The sequence below is a fragment of the Vombatus ursinus genome, unplaced genomic scaffold, assembly GCF_900497805.2.
Source record: "Vombatus ursinus unplaced genomic scaffold, bare-nosed wombat genome assembly UNPS02014818.1, whole genome shotgun sequence".
Taxonomy (NCBI): domain Eukaryota; kingdom Metazoa; phylum Chordata; class Mammalia; order Diprotodontia; family Vombatidae; genus Vombatus; species Vombatus ursinus.
The window spans coordinates 31,089,993-31,110,202 of NW_020954596.1; the positions used below are offsets into that span (position 1 = coordinate 31,089,993).

The 20,210-nt window shown below is 37.2% G+C and overlaps 1 pseudogene; it reads right to left on the reverse strand.

The window, feature by feature from the left end:
• Positions 1 to 1,982: 1,982 nt before the first annotated feature.
• LOC114023782 overlaps positions 1,983 to 20,210 on the reverse strand; it is an 85,601-nt pseudogene continuing 67,373 nt past the window's right edge.

Here is a 20,210-nt window from a genome sequence, read left to right on the forward strand (position 1 = left end):
TGTTAAGACCCAATCCAGGCACCACCTCTTCCACAAAACCAGCTGGAAGTCATTTCTCCTTCCTCGTATTTTCCTAAAACATTCTGGACTTTGGCTTTGTTCTCATCACATCTTCCCACTAGCCTCTTTTCTTTTTGTTGATGCATATTAGGATTTTTTCCCCCACTTTATGCCCCCACTACCTAGCACAACACCTTTTACAATGAATGATTATTGAATTGATTTAACATTAAAAATTTCATACACATAGAGGAAAGGTATGTGGTCAAAGTTAAGGGGTCAGAAATCTTGGTTAACCTGGAAAGCTTAGGTATAGTTGTTTGTCACAACCAGAATCAATCAAACCGTAAGCATTTGTTGGGATCATACCAAGTGCTAGGGATACAAAGACACCAATAAACAGTCCTTGCTCTCAATCTGCCATCTTGAGCAACTGGTGAGACTTTAGAGTCCTCCATCAAAAATGCCCTTCATATCCTTTTCCTAATATAATCTAGCCACACATCTCTAGTTATGATCTTGGTAAGACTCTCCACATTATCAAATACCTGGCTAAGGTCACTTCTTACATCTCTTCAACACTTAAATATGTTGCTTTAGCTAGATAGCCAGATACATGCATACCTACATGTACATACACAAATATGTATGTATGTATATGTGTGTGTGTGTATGTGTATGTATATATGTATGGATATACATGTTCTGTTCAGTTGTTTCAGGCATGTTCGACTCTTCATGACCCCATTTGGGTTTTCTTTACAAAAATACTGGTTTGTAATTTCTTTCATCAGCTCATTTTACAAAGAGGAAACTGAGGCAAAACAGGTTTAAGTTAATAGAGCTTAAAATGGCACTAAAATTTTTAGGACACCCAGTATAGTGCTTGAAGGTTTATGAAATGCTATATATCCTATACATACATAGGAGTATACATACATATATTGAGTCTCACAACAACCCGGGGAGGTTGATATTTTTACAGATGGGAAATCTGAGGCTAAAAGAAGTTGTGGCTTGCTTAGAGTCATTTACCTACCTACTAAAATGTTGGAAATAGAATTTAAATGTGGGCTTTCTTGGCTTAAAGTCCAGTGGGCTCTAACCACCAATGCCACCTTCCTTAGTTCATAATTATGAATCACAGCTTCAAAGATCTAGAGCTGAAAGTACCCTCTGAGGTCATCTAATCAAACTCCCTGATTTTATAGATGAAGAAGCTGAAGCTCAGTCAGGTTAAGAAATTGCTCATGGCACACAGGCAGTAAATGGCAGAACAGGAATTGAATTCAGGTCCTTTGACTCCAAAAGCAGCAGTCTTTCCACTGCACCATGCATCTCTTCAAATATCTCATGATAATTTGCCTAAAGCTCCCTTTTTCAATTATATCTCCCATTCCTCTCCCTCCCTCTCTTGCCATTACATTGTTAACTTCCTGAGAGCAGGGTCTCTGCCATATCGATCTTTATATCTCCAGTGCTTAGCATAGTGCTTTGCAAAAAGTGATTGTTTAATAAATGTTTGTCAAATTGAATTTCATGAGACATGCTTACAAAGAAATATCATCTCAATAGCTGTTTGTGTCCATGCTGTATCATTTCCCTATCATTATCTCTGCCCCACCATATTAAAAGCCTCTTTTGTATCAATATAGCACTTTTAATAAAGTAATGGAGACCAAAATAATATGGCTATAAGGATACTATACCACCCCCGCCAAAAGGGGTGTCCAAAATGACTCTTTTTGGCTGATTGCACAATGGTTTCTCTCACTTGGATTAGGGAGAGAATGCTCTCTCAGGGATGATAAAAGCAAGCTCTTCCTTGACTAAGCAAACCTCAGTCCTGTGAGTACATGGGGATATTATCGCCCAGTGGACATTGTACAGCTTAGTATCACGTTCAGCCAAAGTCATAGGGTATCATTTCCCGTCCCAAATGAGAAGCATGCCCCATCCTGTACCAGGTCTATCACACAGCCCTACTTGGCTTCCTTTGGGATAATGCCTTTGGTTGAAATAAGTGTGATCTTGGAGTCACCAGCATGAGTCATCACTGTGACAGCTGCTGGAAGGGGAGCTATGGTGGAAGGTGGTAGGCTGGGCCATCATGGAGAACGGGATGGCAGAATACCCCTCACTTTCAATTTCTCCAGCATCTATAATAGCTGTGCTGGCTATGGTGGCATTGACAGCAGCAATCTTGGTTGTGGTGCTCTTCTTGGTTTTTGTCATAAACTCAGTTTTTGTTTGCTCTTTTTTGGCGTTTTACAATTAGTCCCTTTCAATCTTCTCTGCTTTTGCTGATGCCTCATCGTATGAGTCATCAGATCACCCATGTGGGTTAAACATATCCTTGAGATAATTGTTGCAAAGCTCATCAGCTGAACAAAACTGGATTAGCTTCTTATAGATACTGGGATTGCAAAACTCCTTCTTCCTCAGGATAACATAGTTTATATCTATCTTCTCCATTGTCTTTCATTCATGCAGTTTCTAGAGCCCATATCCTCAAGATGATCTGAGCATCTGCCAGAGGACTCTAAGGGAATTTTAATCTCATCAGGTGAAATATTCCTGACCTTCTTCGAGAAAGAGGCCACTATCTGCAACGAATATCTCTATCCCAGGTCTGAAAACTTCAATTGTCTGCTGTTTCCTTTAGTCTCTTCCTTATAAATGTCTTTATTTCCTTCAAGGTCAGACAAATCATCATCTCCATAGACTTAAGACACCAAATTACTTTTCTACTCAGCCACTGCCATACTCCTAGTCACCTCTACCCAGGCCTCACCATCTGACTAAAAGCAATGACAGAATATTCTTTTCTGCCATCTATCCTAAATTCTAAGCTCTTCATTCTTTATATTTGTATTCCCAGAACCTAGTACAATTTCTGACACATGGTAGGCACTTAATAAATATTGAGTGATTAATTCATGGATCCTGTATCCCTAGCATTTAGCAATAGTGAATGAATGGATAAATGGACATTTAGGAGGCACCCAGTATTTGTCAGGTGCTAAGTGCTGGGGAGATGATAGGAGCTTAACAACTATTTGTTGAACTGATTTAAGCTAGGTTTATATTCTATGTCTCTAAATAAGCTTTCCTTTTTATGTGTGATATATTCCACATATCTGCTATTCAGCAGAATATGGGATACCAAAACACAATTTTCTAGTTTTGTCCTGAGTTACCCTAATGTGAGATTCAGTCAAAGATTCAAATCCAAAATTCTTCACAAAAATGCTCACAGATATAGATTCTATGAATATTTCAAAGTCATTTGTCATCAACTTGACACAAAGCATCGACAGGGCTCTATACAGGAGCCCCATGTCAGGATTCTTCATAGGCTGTGTTACTCTTTGACAACTGTTTCCAGCTAAGCAAACCAGCTGTCGGCTATGCCAGGTAAGGAATGAGAATTTTTATACCAAAAAGATCCTATTCAGGATTGTCAGCACAGCATCATAAATATAAAGACCCTCTCCCATAGTATTATATTCTTCTGAATCCTACCTTTTATTTTTATTCCATGGAATTATGACAAAATATCAAACCTCAGTCTAACATCAGCATAGCTGTGGCCAGAAAGGGATCACAGAGTGCAGGGAAGTTGCCCTGGTCTGTTGTCTAGTGTTAGAGTACAGAGAAATAGATTCCATCTTGACTCCTGGAGTGCTGAACTGGAGAGGGCTTGCCTGACCTGAGCTGTTATAGTTGTTGTTGTTTGTTTGTCCTCCATTTTTAAAGAGAACCAATGACATTATGAAGTGGTCTTGATTTGCACATGAATTGGATCTGAGCAGAATTGCACAAAGTCATCTGCCTCATTCTCTCTTCCAGAGTCCTCAAAGTCTAGTGGCAAGACAAAAGTCAAGACGAATGGCAATGGCCTGGGATGCAGGGGATCACCTTGGTGTTTTTGATGTCTGACAAAGCTCTAAGCATCTCATAGCATCTGCTCCATCCACCTTCATGGTTGTTGGAACAAATTGTTCTCATTTGCTCAGGGTCGGAGCCTAAATAGTCAGAATACTGCACTAGAAGTCACACCTGCCACATAGTAGGTGCTTAATAAATGTTGATTGATTGATTGATTGACTCTTTCTGTCACTCCATAAGCAGATATAGACATCTTCTAATCTTTCCAGGCTATCATCCCTTCATGTATAAAATGAAAGAATTGGCTAAATGATCTTCCCCATGCTTTTCAGCTCTGAAATTCTATTTCTGGGAAGGACGTAGCTAGTTAGTTCTGTCAGTTAGAGCAGGATGTTAATGAGGCCAAGTTCATGGGTTCAGCCAGCTAATTGCACTGTGTTCCATGGCCCACAGACTGCACACTTAGTGCTGGGCCAGGCAACTTTGCAAATCTGGGCCCTTGCTCACAGAGGGAAGAAAGCACTGTGAATCATCCCCACTAGTGGAAAAACAACTTAATCTTCCTGCCCTCCTTCAGTATTTTGGTACATGAAGGATAGAGGTATTGCTCAGAAGGAAAATCACTTTTCCAGGCCAAGAAAGAAATCATTACATGGAGGTTTTTCAACTTGTCTTTTTTTAAAGTAACTTCATGTTCATCTTCTAAATGTCTCAAAACACTGTATTTCATGGAGCTAAATCAAGACTCAACAATGTAGGCAACATGATGTGGTGAAAGGAACATTGAATTTGGAGGGAGAAATCCTAGGTGCAAATTTTACTCTTTTACTGCAATACTGGGCAAGTCCCCACCCCTAACTAACAAGTGAGAGACTTGGACTAGATCCCTTCCAGATTGTACATCTATGGTCCTATGAAGGCTTCGGGTAGCATTCATTCATCCGACCAAAGAATCACAACTGTGGAAGGGACCTAGTTTAAACAAAGCACAAAAATGGTTGTTAGAAGCATGGATGGGAAATCTAGGCACAGTGCACAAGGTTACAGTGCTTTTGAGAAAGTCAGAGCATTTCAAAGCTCTACAGATTGGTTCTAAGATTTTGCAGTGGAGTTCTCAATTTAGAAAGTCTTGATTTGGGAAAATGTTGCCTTCAGAAAGTTGATTCCTCATCAACCTCCACCTCCCATCTACCCTTGGAGGAGAATGTTAGCTGCTTTAGGACAGACATGATGTCATTTTTATCTTTGTATACCCAGGACCTAGCTGAGTGCCTTGCACAAATTTAGTACTTAATAAATGGTTTGGTATAGAATTGATTATACATTATAAGAGTATCTCAGCACCAAAAATGATATAGAATAGATCTCATTTATATAATGCTTGCTAGTTTATGAAGTGATTGCCTCATAACAACTCTGACATAAGTTGAGTGCTTACCTTTCCATTTTGTTGTATGTTTCTTAGATCTTATAGATGAGAAAACTGAGGATCAGAGTTAAAGTGTGTTCTCCAACATCACAGGGCTACTAAAAGGTAGAGCTGAGACTAGAGCTCAGATCTTGTGACTGAATTGATCCCTCTTCAATATTGCCTCACTACTTGGATGTTCCCGAATATGACAATCTCCCACCTCCATGCCTTTGAACAGGGTCTCTGCTGTTCCTTAAATGCTCTCCCTCCTTACTTCCCAGAATCCTTAGGTCCCTTCAAGAAACAGCTCAAGTGTCACCTCTGACACATGGGAGTCCTTTCCTGATTTCCCCATGAGGGCAGAGACTATATAATCAATGTCTAGCCTTGTGTCTGGCACATAGTAGGCATTTGATAATTACTTGTTGAATTGAAGTCTTACTATCACCAAGTTACTTTCTTGGACTGCCAAAGCAAATGACTGACAAGCAGTCAGGTCAGTAGAACTTCGTTGATGCCAGCTCATTAAATACAGTCCCAACACTGCTTTTCATGGGGCGAGGGGGAGTGAGTTGCCCCAGGAATATGAATGACTTTCTAAAATGAACAGTCTTATAAAAAGCAATCCCTAGTAGAGAAATTCATCATCCCTTTACAATTCAAATTTCTAAATGTGTCAATGGGATAATGAAATTCAAAAAAGATGATTGAAAATGTAACAACCAGAGGTCTTGCTTCTCACCATATAGATAAGCCTCTATGATGACAATAGTAACTCACACAACAGGCCTCCATTTTGACCTTGGAAAAAGCCAGTGCAAACACCACAGAAACTGAGTTCTACTTTTCTGTACATCATAAACAAAACCACCTTGTAATTAAATTCCAATCACTTGTTTCCTGCTACTCTTACTCATCCTGAGTTGAATTTTTCTATAGGGTTTATTCTCTGTAAATGGTCCATAGCACCACAGTGTTATCCAGAGGGTTCCTGGTAGAATTCTTTCTTCCATCAGCCCTAGAAGGAAGATACCACTGTAGCACTAGGACCACAGGACCAGGGGACTAAATCCATAGACTCAATAGTATAAATGATAAATTCTAGTTTAGAATGTGAAGTCTGATTAATGTAATCTGGACAGCTCTAAAATAGCAAGGGGAAAACCTACCATCCATATCTCTTAGGGAGATTAATATTAACATGCACCTGTAATTATTAAGTACTTAGTCCATGTACTGGGAGCTTACACAGGTGATTAAAGGTGTAACAGAATCTCAGAGTAGGAAGAGACTTCAAAGGCCATTTAGGCTAGCTCATATACAAACAAAAATGCTGTCTACTAAGTCTCGTTACAATGATTCTTGCAGTATATTTTGAGATTTAGGGACAAAGTATACTATGTAAATTATAATCACTTTAAAGTTAGGGAAACGAAGTTAACAGGAAAAACAGATAATTAACTCATATAAAAACTTAACTCATATTGATACTTAGGTATCTACAGCAACTTTAGGAATCTAAAGAGTCAAATAAATATGAAGATGGCCATAACAGTGAAACTTTATCCTTTTTTTTTTCCCAAGGAAACCTTTGTAAGGGTAGAAAAACATAAGAACATAAAAGGGATAGTTATTATATAGAATTACGCAAAGATTCAGATTTTTGTTCAATCAGCATTCAACATTAATAAAAAATCTGCTATGTACAAAACTGGTATCCCAACCCGTAAGGGGATAGTTTCAGAGAAATTATGTGAATTTCATTCAGCATAAAGTGAGCAAAAGCAGAACAATTTGTAAGGTGACAAGAACAACTTGAAGGACTTAAGAACTCAGACCAATGCAGTGACTAACCATGATTCCAGAGGACTAAAGAATACTTCCCAACTTGTAACAGAGTTAATGGATTAAATAGACAGTATGAGACAATTTTTTGGATGTGGCCAAAAAATAAAAAAGTTAGAAATTTGTTTTGCTAGAATGTGTATAATTTTTGCAATAGTTTTCTTTTTCTTTTTCTTTTTCTTTTTTCTCTAGTGGAATCAAGGTAGGAGTAAGAGGAAATAAAATGTTATTAATTTTTAAAAGTAAAATTTAATCTAAAAAACTCTAGAGAGGTAACTTTTTAATGAACAAAGAGGTTGTTAGGAAAAATAGTTAACTTACCAGGAGGATCACACTTTACTTGGTTTTCTTTTTCCCCACCACTGTGATATAGATCAAGTACAAATTTCTATCTTAGTTTGACTCTATTTGACTTATTTCAAATATGGCAAAGTGATCTGTAAATAAAACTGGGTATAATGTGATTTTTAAAAAATTTAGTTAGTTTTGGTTTTCAACATTCACTTCTTTAAGATTTTGAGCTCTAAATTTTCTCTCCCCCACCCCAAAACAGGGTGCAGTCTGATATAAGCTATACATATACACTCAAACATATTTTCACATTAATCACCTTGTAAAGAAGGATTAGAACCAATGTGAATAACCATGAGAAAAAAAGAAACAAAGAGAAAAGGAGAGAGAGAGAGAAAGAAAGAGAGAGAGAGAGAGAAGAGAGCAATGAGTATGCTTCCATCTGCATTCAGACTCCATGGTTCTTTTTCTGGATGTGGATAGCATTTTCCATCATGAGTCTTTTGGAGTTGTCTTAGATCCTTGCATTACTGAGAAGAGCTAAGTCTATCAAAGTTAGTCCTCGCACAATGTTGCTGTTACTGTGTACAATGCTCTCCTGGTTCTGCTCACTTCACTCATCATCAGTTCATGTAAGTCTTTCCAGGTTTTTCTGAAATTTGCCTGCTCATCATTTCTTATGGAACAATAGTATTTTATTACATTCATATTGGACATGATGTGATTGAAGGAGTTTGGTGTGAAAATTCAATTTTTCCCAAGGCCCTCGGTCATTCCTTGGTTTGTTAAAGATTTAGCAGAGTAATACTTGAGTATAAAGCACATGGGAAAACACATGTGGCCAAATGCAGAGAATGAATGAATGGGGACTGAACTCCCATAAGATTTTTAATGCTTTTAGCTGACCAGGATTCTGAGTCAAGGGAACCAAAATCAATCAGGTCCCAGGGACAGCTTTGTTACCTTTTAGGGCAAACTAGTCCTTGTTGAGAAGTCAGGGGAATCCTTATAGATATTGCTCCAATCACACTTGGGATCATTAAAAGAAGTTTGCAATTTTCTGGAGGAAATCTGGTTTACTATTCTCCTATTTAATTTTGGTATAGGAAAGAGAGGCAAATAGCCTTTAAAACCACTACCAACACAAAGGCATTAGTTGCTAAATACCAAAGGCAAGGGAAAGGAACGAGCATGCATGTAGTGTCTACTATGTTCTACGCACTGTTGTAAACACTTTACAAATTTTATTTTGTTTGATCCTCACAACAATGTTACAATTAGGACTTCGCAAGCTGAGGAAACTGGTGTAGGCAGAGGTTAAAGGATTTGCCCAGGGTCACATAACTAGAAAGTATCAAAGTCTGGATTTGAACCCAGGTCTTCCTGATTCCAAATTCAGTGTTCTATCCACTGTAACACCTAGCTGCCTCTCTATAAGAAGTAACTCTGATATACATACTGATGGTAAAATTCTATTTGTTGTCCTTCCAAATGCGATAGTTAGGACAATATATACGTTCTTCAAATACCCCAACTTCCCTATATGAATGGTCAAGCCAAATTCTTCTGAGTGATAACAACACTTCCAGTAGGTTTTACAACATTGCAGGCCTTGATGTAAGCACAACTATGACCTCAGTATCCACAGAGAATCCCTCTTCAAGCTGGACTCTATATTTAATATCTTTCATGACACTTGCAAATACCTTTGGCAAGCACACATTTTCTGTTTTGTGCTTCATCTGATATTTATGATCAGAAGGTCATTGAATAGGGTTATTCCTATTATTATATCTTTCAGGGAATTTTGAATGATTTTGATATCTAAGTGGGGAAGATATTGTTGGGGAAATGCTTTCAATGTGTCATTTTGCTCTACCAAATACAATGCCTTTTGATAATAAAAAATAAGCATAGTTGGATCACATATTCTCTATATTAGTCGTTTTCAGAATGGTAAAGATGGATTGGGATTTGTATTTCAATTATTAGTCTATAGCTGACTTTCAGTAAGATTTATGTAGATAGGAAAGTCAGGCGTATAGGCTGGTAGTTGTAGATTTTTTTTTGGTCACCATTTTTGGCATTAATAAAGTCTCAGAATTTTTCTACACCTTCTGTATCTTTTTCCCACTTTCAGGTACACTGTATATTATGTAATTGCTCTTACAATTGTGTCACCTCTATCATGGCTCTTCCCTATATACATTTGATCCAATCTGGCCCTGTCTTTATTCTCTTAAGTGTCATTTCTACCTCCCATAAAAGCACATGTAGGACTGTCAAAATATGGTCCCTTAATGGTGACAGAGTTTTCTATAACATTCTTTGTAGATTGTTTCCAGTTTACTCCTATTTGTTGTCCTATTTTTGTCCTCGTTTTTGTCACTTATGAGTTGACCTTGCTTAGTTGTTATTTCTTTGCAAGCTTTGTTTTTTAAACTGCTTTGAATAAGCCTTAGATGCTTCCCTTTGCTTTGTGAGACAACAGGGAAAGGGAGAAGGAACAGAAATGTGGTTTTACTAATATAAGGAAGTCCCAGGTAGGCACTACCAATGAAAGCTGACACCTTCTCTACAACTTATGGTGTTCAATAGCTGCCTAGAGTATAAAATCCAAATGGAAATGGGGTCACCAATCCACACATAAGGATCTTTTGTAGCAATGTACTGACAGCTTTAAAATGTATTTTATTTTTGTAATTTTATTTTGTTCGATATTTCTCAGTTATATTTAATCTGATTTGGGGCACTGGGGAGTTTAGGGTTGTGGGTTTGACACCTCTGGCCTAGAGAGGATAAACTTACCTAAGGTCACACAGCCGGGATGTATTAAAGGTAGAATTTGAACCCAGATCATCCTGGCTTCAAGCTGGCTCTCTATTCCTAATGCCACATTGCCTGTCTATTGTAAGATGATACTGAGCATGATCTTTTCTTCACTAAATTTTCCAAATGAGTTGACATCTCAAATCAATCCCACTTTTGGTCACTATTTTTTCACCAGTTAGTAAGTCAAATGTCTGCTGAGTAATGTACTTTTTGGTCTCTTTTGGTCTTCTTGTGATGATACATTGAAATCAATCAAACTCTGTATAAAATTATAATTAATTTTGATGTAATTTATGTCATCTTGTTCCCATTTTTCTTTGTTAACTGTTCATCATTTGGAATTGAGTTCTTTTATTTATATTCCATGACTGCCGCTCATTATTCTTTCTGGTCATTTACTAATTCTGATCTTTGCTCTGACTCAGTTTATACAGATTTGATTTTGGGATAAACACATCAATTACAAGTGGCTTCTCAAAGAAAATGTTCAGGATACAAAAGCAGGAGGTTTCTTTTTAGACTAACAGCCTTTGGTTACTCTTGCTCCTTCCTCCTGACTCATATATATGACAAATGTATTATATGTGTTTACACATATACCCTACTTATGAGAGTCAGTGTGGTACATTGGATAGAGGTTTGAATGCCTTACAGTCAGGAAGACACAGATTTGAATTCTGCTTCTGAAATATATTACATGTGTGACCTTGGGCAATCTATTTAACTCCAGTGACAAGCAATTCTCTAAGTTTGCAAGTTACAGATAAGATGCTAATCTGCTATGGTAGTCAGTTTTCTCAGCAGAGATTCCTAACATCTATGAAATCACAAGAATCAATCATACATATTTAAAATGCTATACACACATGTACACATAAATACACGTACATACATGTAGGTGTCAAGGTGGTACAGTAGATAGATCATTGGACCTGGAATCAGGATTCAAATTCAGACCAGCCAGACACGTACTTTCTATGTGACTCTGGACAAGTCACTTAACCTCTGTCTGCCTCTATTTCCTCATCTATAAAATGGGGATAATAATATCATCTACCTCCTAGGGTCGTTATGAAGATAAAATGAGATATTTGTAAAGTACTATGCAAAACTTAAAGCTATGTATAAATTATATGTGTATATACACATATCAACACAAATATGCATACATATATAAACACATACATATGCATTTATTAAATATGCTGAATTCTCACCCTTGGCAAGATCATCTTTGATACCACCTGTTCCACATCTAATATTCTCATAGGTGTTTTCAGTTGCCCATACTGAAAAAAAATTAGAATAAACACAAAGTATTTTTTCAATAGCTGACTTTGACCTATGTTGCTACATGACTCTATGAGAAAGAAAAAGAAATTCATGAGGTAAATCCCTGTTTTAGGAGATTACTCCCATATATACACATACACATACACCCACACCTACGCACACACACACACAGACACACAAATTAATTTTATGGCAGAAACAATACCAGATATCATTTACTGCTATGTTTCTTTCTTATGTCTTCTCTGGGACTTAATAGTTACACTTTTAATTCACCTTCACATTTTGATATAGATGCCCTGCTTGTTATCAAATATAGCTTTACTGTTAGAAAAGGGATTATCTTGGAACTTCCATCTACAAAGCAGAGCAGATGCAGGTTACTTTGGGGAGGAAAATCAGTCAATCACATTTCATCAGGAAAACTTTTTTTTTTCCTGTAAGCAAGGCCAGCTGCTCCATTTGTAGGGCAGGTGGTAAACAAATGGCTATGAAAAATCATAGAGAAAATCATAGAGATTTTCATACGTAAAATTAGATATCATATTTGATTTGGGGTTCTTGATTCTTTGGTATAAGAAAAATAAATCCACTTATTTTCTATCAGAAATAAAAAAAGAAATTTAGGGTATTTTTCTGAGACAGACTTTGGGATCTCTGATATCATCAATGTGGGTCCTTTCCTTCAAAGATACATGTTACAACCCATCTTTGTGTTTTCATCTTGGGCAACTCCTTTCTTTTCTGTTCCTTTTTTTTTTGGTGGGAAAAAGGGGAAGCAATTGGGGTTAGGTGACTTGCTCAGGGTCACACAACTAGTAAGTGTCTGAAGCCAGATTTGAACTCAGGTCTTCCTGACTCCAAGGGCCAGTTGTCACCTACCTGCCCTTAGTCAACTCCTTTCTATGTCTTCCTGTAAAGTCTTCTATAGGAGGTCAACCCCTCTGGTCCTCTTGATATTTTCCAACCTGTCTTCCCAGACTCACAGCACATTTGTCTTGCCCACAGGCATTGTAGATTCTAGCCAATCTTACCTGTTTGCTATTCCTTATGCATAGCACTTCACCTCTCACTTTTGTGCAAAGGCACAGGCTGGCCCTCATACCTATAATTTTCTCCCTATCACAGCCACCTTGTTAAATCTGCAGACTTTTTTGAGGAGTAGTTCAGGTACCACCTCCTACATAAGGGCTTTCCTGATCCCCTAAGTTGTCAGTGCTGTCTCCTAACAAAAATTACTTTACATTTGTTGTTTTTGTTCAGTCATTTTTCAGTTGTGTTTGACTCCCCATGGCCTTATTTCAGGTTTTCTTGGCAAAGATACTGGAGCAGTTTGTCATTTTCTTCTCTAGATCATTTAATAGATGAGGAAACTGAGGCAAATGGGGTTAGGTGACTTGCCCAGGGTCACGTATCTAGGAAGTGTCTGAGGCCAGATTGAATTCAGGAAGATGAGTCTCCCAGACTTCAGGCCCGGTATTCTGTCCACTGTATCACCTAGCTGGCCACTTTACATTTTACTGCATATTTTATATTTACATTCATCTGTGAAGATATTGGTTTTCCCCCAATAAAATGCTCCATAAGATCATGGATTGTTGTTGTTGTTTTTTTTTCCTTCTTTAAATATCCAGCATTGATCATAGTGACTGGCACATTCTATTACCCTAAAAACTATTAGCATTCTTAAAAGACATGTGTTTCTTAACCTTCTATTAGCATATAAACAATTCATCTCCACATATTTCTTTCCCATTAAATACATGTGTGTACCTCTCTTCGTTTCTCTTAGTTCTTTCATGTTCATTTCATAATGTCTACTGGGTTACAACTTTTTTTCATTAGGAATGCTTGCAAATTCTCTATTTCATTAAGGATTCATTTTCCCCCTTTGTAGAATTATATGTAGTTTTCCATATAGGGTATTGTTAGCCTTTATCTTTTGTATTTTGTAATATCATATTCTAAATTCCTTTCTTTATTGTGGCAACTGTCAAGTCTTATATAATCCTTATTGTGGTCCTCAAGCTCTTTATTTCTGGCTGCTTTTAGTATTTTTTTTCTTTCACCTGGAAGCCCAGGACTTTGGTTACGATCGTCCTCCAAGTTTTCATTTGGAGATTTCTTTCAGGAAGTGACTGGTGCATTCTTTCTATTTTCACTTTACCCTCTGGTTCTAAGAGTTCTGGGAAGTTTTCATTCATCATTTCTTGAAATAAGATACCTAGGCTTTTTTTGGTAATGATTTTTATGCTTTAATAACTCTTAGATTATTTCTCTTTCACCTGTTTTCTAGGTTGGTTGATTTTTTATATTACATTTCTCACATTTTTCCTGTTTTTCAATCATTTGATTTTGTTTTACTATTTCTTGTTGTCTCATTGAATTGCTTTCTGTTTGGTCTATTCCAACTTTCATGGAATTACCTTCCGGGGTGAAGTTTTCTGCTATGTGTTCTAAGGTATCAATTCTCTCTGCTAGGCTTTCCTGCCTAGTTATTCCATTTTGTATCTCTTGTTTCCTTTCTTCCAGGCATCCTTGTAACAAGACATTTTTCCCCTGAGTCTTTACTTTGATTTATTTTATGGTCATACTTTTCCTTAAAATTTACCCCCTGTGTGTCTCTCAGTCCAAGGTATTTCCGCAGAGTACTCAGTGCTTTCCTTGGATCGCTCATCTCAGGAGCCTCAGTGGCTAGGCTGGGGAGGTTAATCTTAAGTCAAGTTTCACTCGTACTCCTAAATGGCAATGCACATGCCTACACTTGGTCCAAAATGTTGTGGCCAAAACTAGGCTCCTTCTCCTTAAAGGGACTTGGGAGCTACTTAAGAAGGGGACTCTGCCTAAGGCACACAGGACTCGAAGGCTTTACTCTTTTTTTTTTTTGGTGAGGCAATTGGGGTTAAGCGACTTGCCCAGAATCACAAAACTAGTAAGTGTTATGTGTCTGGATTTAAATTCAGGCCCTCCTGACTCCAGGGCTGGTGCTCTATCCACGGTGTCACCTAGCTGCCCAAAGGCTTTACTTTTTACCCCCTGAATTCATATCTACCTGAGTCCCTTTACCCCATGCTGCTGGATTCCTGAAATGAAGTGTGATCCCTGTCCTTGAAAAGCTGTGCTCTGAGCCGAGTTTAAGTTGATACATTAAGCATATTTTCAGGTGACAACAGAGAGATTATGATAATTTTAGATGGCAGTCAGAGTCAGGATCCAAAAAGGTTATAACATTGGACTGATTCCAATAAGATGAAATATAATAGGGATTACCTTGGGTTGAGAAAAATAATAAAACAACAATATAGGAGAAACAGATCTAGAAAGCAGTTTAGCTGAAGAAGATCTGAAGGTCTTAGTAACCTATGAACTCAATGTGAAGAACAATGTGATAAAGGGGCAAAAAAAAAAAAAGATAATATATTCTTGGACTGCTCTTAAAGAAGTATTGTACCCAGGACTTCTCTTGGAACCCCTGTCTTGTCACCACTGAATTTCTTTGTACCCCACTTTCTGCCTACTCTGGCTTGCCTACTTCAGAGTTTCTACAAAGTTACTATAGTTCTCCTAAGCATCCCTAGACTATCCCAGAGACTATTCTCTGAAACAGAGATAATTCCCTGTTTCTTTTTTTCTTTTTGTTTAACTGGTGCATTCTTAAGCTGTACTAAGATGTTTGTGAGAAACAAAACACCAAACTCAAAAATATCCAACCCCCTAGTTTTCATCTCTCTTAAATGGCAAATTGAGATTATGACACACTTGATCCAATCAGCTTGCTAACGTTTTATTCCTCATCGAATCACCTACTTGTATGAATCTGTGATCTTATCCATATGGGTATTCCCTCCATTACTCTAGTTAATAACCCTCCTGCCCATGGCCTTCTATACATCCTCCAAAGAAAACCTCCCCAATATATTAGCACATTTTGTTTGGGTCTTTTATTATTTCATGGATAAAACTACAGCCCTTGAATTGTCCATTTGCTGTTTCTCACTCTTGCTATAGCAAACCCACCTCCTTTTTCAGTCACATGTCAGAGTCAATAAACATTTATTAACTACCCACCATATCTGGCAACGTACTAAACATCAGGATACATAGAAAAAGTGTAAGATAATCTGCCCTCAAAGAGCTCACAATCGAATGGGGGAAGATAACACATAAAAGGAAACTAAAAAAGGGGACAGGGATGCAAAGGCATGATGGAGTCCTGTAGCCAGTGTGGGAAATGAGGTGAATAGCCTGGATCAATAAATAGAGGAGGGTCTGGGAGGAGGTCTCAGATGCTCACCCTTAACCCTTTCCAATTGGAAGAAGGAAGGAGGTCTGGGGCAGGGTGTGCTGAAGAGGTGTGAGTTCCAGAGGTGATGTCATCTTGCATAATGGTGAGCTTCTGGAGAACCAGAAGTCCAAGAGAGCAGGAGAGTGAGAAATTAAGAAATGAAAAGTATGCGTTAGATGATGTCTTTTGCTCCTTTTTTTTTCACATGCAAGACATCACTGGTATTATCCTGCTGCCTTCTTATACCTACCATAGCAATTGTCCATTAAGACACTGTTGCATAATTTTAGAGCTGGGTTACACACTTGGGAAATGATTGGCTTACTCACATTTTCCACTAATATAATACATACACACAAAAAAAAATCTGAAGTTGCTTATACTTCCACAGTGCCCAGAGAGAAATCTCTTATTCCTTCTCTTGTATTTAGGAAAGACATTCAGGCCTGAGATGGAGCTACCTCTCAGGTAGAGTGAGGTCACTTTCTCTTTGGAAGCTTGCCTATTCAAAATGCACAGATGTTTAATGCCATCATACTGGGAACCTCTTTTGCAGAGCAATTTCTCACCAGTAATTAATGTCACCCAGTATGTTGATGTATGAAAAAGTCCAATACTCAGAGAACATGGAGGTTAGCAGAACTTACCTTGATGCTCATTCCAGAGAACACTAATTGGGACTCAACACCCAGAAGGGGAAAAAAACAAAAAACAGAAAAACATTGAATTTAATGAAACTGTGTGGGTGTTTCCAAAGTAATGGGGAAAGAAAGATCTTGGAATCAATTCTGACAATTTACAGAAAAAGAGATTTTGGCATTTTACTTATTATCTAAAAGTCATATAAATGGTTATTTACTAATAAGTGTAAAGAATTCAGAACACATTATGTATAATGCATATTGTGTGCATATAATGTACATATCCCACCAATGTCCATATAAACACATGTATACACAGACATGGAAATACAGAATTCTAGACGGGATGGAATAAGGTGATCCACTATTTGGCTGCTCTTTGGAAGGCTTTAATTTAATCCCATATTTTCTAAATCTGTGAAACCATTCTGAAGCCAATCTGCATTTGATTTCCTCCCCTGCTTTATTTTTCCTTAGTCTCACTTTGTCCTTCCCCCTGCCCCAGTGATGATTACTCTTTAATGTGTAATGGCAGCCTCTATTTTCAGCCTCGTGCTATCTGTGGCTGCTTATTTTTCCTATTATTTCTATTTTTCCCTTGGACCTTTGCTCATGTAGAGCCATCTGGTGACTAATTAATACATGCCAGGTTGTTCTATTGGCCACTGGAGTGTAACAAAATCCATAGATACAGAAGGTCAATTAAAGTTGTGTTTCCATGAGCCATTAAAGCATTTCTTCTGCTATTTGCAGTAATGCAGTTCAAAAGAACTTTGATTCTGGCATTAGAGGATCCAGGATCAAATCCAAACTTTGATGCTTCATAGTTGTATGAACTTGAGCAGATGAATTAGCCTTCCTGGGACTCAGTTTCCTTATCTGTAAAATGAGTGAGTTAGGCAAGATTGCCTCTTAGTTCCCTTCCAGATCTAGATATATAAAGCTATGAATTTTATGCATTCCAAAGTCATCCATGTTTGATAAAAGCTAGTTTTAGTGGGGTGAAGAAATAAAAAATGTTTTAAATGTTTTAAGCTAGTAGGAAAGGGTGATTGCTAAATATCTAAAATAGGAAATGATCATCACAAAAAGCCAAACTGAACTTATCAAGAATTAGTGATACCAGACTAACCTCATTTCCTTTTGTCTATCAGTCAATAAACATTTACTAAATGCCTACTATGTGCCATGTACTGTGCTAAGCACTGAAGAAATGTAAATGTCCCTGCTCTCAAGCAGCTCCCAGTCAAATAGGGAAGAAAACATGAAAGTAACTATGTACAAAAAATTATGTACAGGATGGCTTTGAAACAACCAAACAATGGAAGGCATTAGAATTAAGAGGGTTTGAGAAAGAATTTCCATAAAAGGCAAAATTTTAGCCAGGACTTGAAGGAAGCCAGAGAAACCAAGAAGCAGTTAGTAGACTGGATAGATCAGAGGAATAGCATAGACATAGTTTACCTAGGTTGTAGCAAAGCAGTCATCAACAAATATTTATTATACAAACTTTATGTGCAGAGATTGTGCTAAGTGTTGGGAATATAAAGAAGAAAATAAAAAGCTCCATCCTGACTGGGCTTATTTTTCAGGAGAGAAATCTGATAATTTTTTTCAAGTCATTCTTGTGGATAAGAGAGAGATGTGGACTAAACAGAAAAAACAATGAGGTAGATTTTGGAACTAGTTTGAATCACTCAAAGAGCAGCCATTTAATGTTTCAGAAGTTAATTTAACTTGACATGTTAATGCAAGGAGTTAAGTATAACCTCATAATTGTCACCAACACCCAGTGTCACAGAAATCAAATAATAAAAGGGTAGACATATACTTGTTCAAATGGGGAAAAAAATCAGATAAAAGGGGCAGTAGAGTGACACTGAAGATATACCCTTGTATGGAAATCCATAAATGATGTATAAACATAATAGAGTCATGTGTTGTCAATACTTTGGTTAAAAAAATCAAAGAAGTCAACTTTGGGGAAAAAAGGAATATTAAAATTTAAGTTCAACCCTTACTGTTTGTTCATTCATCTGTTTGGAAAAAGAAATAGACTATATATAAATCATTTAGTCTAGATGAACAATGGTTGAACAAAGGAAAACAAACATCTTGATTCTTTTACTTCAAGAAACACATTTAATTAACTTTTCTGTGACTTTTGCAATAGCCACTAACGCATATTAATATGGAGTTTTAAAGTTTACAAAGGGTTTTGCTCCTCACAACCCCATGATGTCAGTAGTACCAGTATTATTACTATTATTTATTACCATTTTACAAGTGAAGAAAATTAATCTCAGAGAGGATAACTCACTTACCCAATTGCTAGTAAGTATTAAAGTCAGGTTTTGAAGCAGGGCATTGGCAGCTAGGTGGTGCAGTGAACCTGAAGTCAAGAAGATCTGAATTCAAATCCAACCTCAGATACTTACTAATTATGTGGTTCTAGACAAGTCATTTAACCACTATTTGCCTCCATTTCCTTACCTGTAAAATGGGTATATCTGTAGCACTTACCTCTCAGGATTGTTGTGAAGATAAAATGAGATAATATTTGCAAAGGACTTAAAGTGTTATATAAAAGCTATTATTATTGTTGTTGTTATTATTATTTTTATTGTTTCCATGCTCCCCCTGTGATAAACTATAGCACCAAAGAAGAGATGTTCTATTAAAACCTATCACAGATTAATATAAATAAAATATATTGTTCTTACGAAACTTATGATTTTACATTATAAATTCCATATTTATATAAGATAATTATTGCATTCTCATTACATATATGCAGAAAGCAATCAGAGGAAAAATGAGGATCCAGTAGATGGTACAGAGGAGAGAGCACTGAACTGTTAGCTGGAGGACGTGGATGTGCCATTTACTGGCCCTGTGGCAATGGATAAGTCACTTTGTCTTTATGTGCCTTAGTTTTCTTACTGATATATTAATTAGATTGGACTAGATAGTCTCAAAGGTCCTTCCCAGCTCTAACAGTGTATATCTATGATTCTATGAATATAATTTGTAGCAGACTAGAGAGAAGCATGGTTGGGGAGGGGGTGGAGAGTGATGTTTTCCTATTGTCAAAAACATTCCTAGGGCTTAAAATATATTGAATTTAGGAGGTAGTATCATACCAATAATTTCTGAAACATGAACAAATCTATGAAGCTCATAGAAGCCTAAAAGTTTGCAATTGCTAATTATTGCCTAGAATAGAAAAACAGGATAATGAGGACTCTAGATGATAACTGCATTTATATACTACTGTCATCAGAAGAACATTATTTTAGTTAAGTTCAAAACCCTTGGAAAATTTAAATGCTAATTTTTTGGGAGAGATCCTCCCTCATTAAGGTGGTACGGTGGCGGTACAAATCATGGCTCTACAGTCAAATAAGGAAATCAATGTTGTTGGTGTTGGAAAGGCTAGCTTCCACAATCTCCCTATAGTTTCCCCAAATTTTGATAGAATATAAACCCCCAGTATGTGAAACACAGACAAAAGGGGACTACAAGATGGCAGCTATTTACATCAACCATAAATATTGGAAAATCCTAAAAGATATGATTAAGGATAGAACATGTCTCCCAATTATTAAATAGTTTTGTACTAATAATTGCCATTTGAGGAAAGGAGATAGGAAGGGTGGAAGGAAGGAAAGAAAGAAGGAAGGAAGGAAGGAAGGAAGGAAGGAAGGAAGGAAGGAAGGAA